The following is a 1,731-nucleotide window of genomic DNA, read 5'->3' as shown; positions in this document are numbered from 1 at the left end:
CTAGAGCTCCCCGCTTCATTCCTACATCAACCCAAGTGCTAACTCCCGCCCCCTGAAGTGTCGGTCCCTAAACTTTCCAGTTCCAGGGTTCAGGTATAATTTCTGGAGTTTACTTAATTACACCCATCTTTCAGGTGGGAAGGGAGGGGCAGGTCCCAACAGTTGCGTACCCCACTCCCTGTGCAGATGCTGAATCTGGGGGGAGGAAAGTGGCCGCACAGAGCCCCAGCCTGAGCTCCTCAATCTCACCCTCCAACAATCACAGATAATTAAAAATAATCGTGAGATCTAAAAATCAATCAGCCGCCATAAAACGCTAGCATCCCAGACTCAAGGAAGGGCAGACCAGGTGGGGGCTGGGGGTCTCTATGGGTAGGAGGATACCAAGGTGGAAGGAAGTTCCCCCAAATGCCAAAGTGAGGGAGCTCCTAGGGAGCTGGGATTATGCCGGCTTCCTTTTTAATATATTTTCTACAGCTTGATTATCGTGTTCATTTTAATAGCAGGCATGTGTGGCTTTTCTAGCAGGGAAAGCATCCATTTTGAAAGAGAAGAGGAGGGTCAGGGACTCTGAGAGGAAGGGGGCCTCTCGCCTCTGCTGCCTCAGGACACCCTAAGGTGGCCACAGACCCGTTTCAAAGCTCCCTAGACTTGGAAGGGGGAGCCCAGCCTGGTGGACCTAACCCTGTCCAGATCTACGAAGCCCCTCAGCCCTCTCTTAGGCTGATGGAGACTTGGACTCCCCCAGGGATGGGGATCTCACTCCTTGTAGGGGCTGTGGTCCCGCTGGGAGATTGAACAGAAATTTGCTGGCCCCAAGAGAGGGAGTGTGGTCCCCTGGAGCCCCCAGCCTGTTTCTTCCCATCAGCAGCGGCCTTTTAGTAATTAGTAAAATAGAATTGAGCCAGACTCGGGGCAGGCCGGCTGCCCAGGCCCAGATCGATCCTGGGTCATTAGGCAAATTGTGGGCAGGGAGAGGGGTGGGCTGGATGGGACAAGAAGTCCCTCTTCCCTGCCCCACAGGGACCTCAGCCACCTCGAGGAAGCTCTCTGGCCTCAGTATCCCCTCCAGAAAAATTAAAGTTTGACTCCCAGAGCCTGAGTCTGTGCCTGGGAGTGGGGGAGGGGAACCTCAGCAGGTGCTGGGCTGCCCCAGGCCAACGCCCACCCTCTCTGTGCCTGGCCCGACTCTGGGAGGAGTCAAAAAGGGCAGCCTCTGGTCCCGCCAGAGTCAGGGCTTGGAGAGTCCCGCGGGTGGAGGGGAGGATTGGGGGGCTCCACCCACACCCCAGGGGCGCGCACTCTCCATGGCTTCAACCTCCCTAAACCGACCCCCTACGCTTGAACCCCCTCTTTAATCCTCCACCCCTCCCCCACTTTTGGACACACCACCTTCCCGGTTGTGATTGACTCTTCCATTGCAGCTAAAAGTATCAAAGGCAGAGTTAGATACCTCAAGTTTTCCTTTCCTGGGGCTCCTGGGGCTCCCCCAGAACCCTCCACGGTGCGCCCCCAACTGACTTTCTGATTCGATTTGTCTGCCACCGAAATGAAAGCGTCAGGGCTCTGCGCACCCCTCCCTGCTTTTATTAAAGCGAGGTTTTACTAAATGATGGCAATGAATGCCCGCCCCACCCAAGCCCAGCCCCAGCCCTAGATCCGCCCTTCTCCCACTCCCGGCTCCCGAAACCTGCGGGCGCCCCAAATCCCGGCCTCCGGCGCCTAGTGTGT

This window comes from Mandrillus leucophaeus, unplaced genomic scaffold, assembly GCF_000951045.1.
Source record: "Mandrillus leucophaeus isolate KB7577 unplaced genomic scaffold, Mleu.le_1.0 Scaffold54, whole genome shotgun sequence".
In the NCBI taxonomy this organism is placed as follows: Eukaryota; Metazoa; Chordata; class Mammalia; order Primates; family Cercopithecidae; genus Mandrillus; species Mandrillus leucophaeus.
This window is presented reverse-complemented; position numbering follows the sequence as displayed.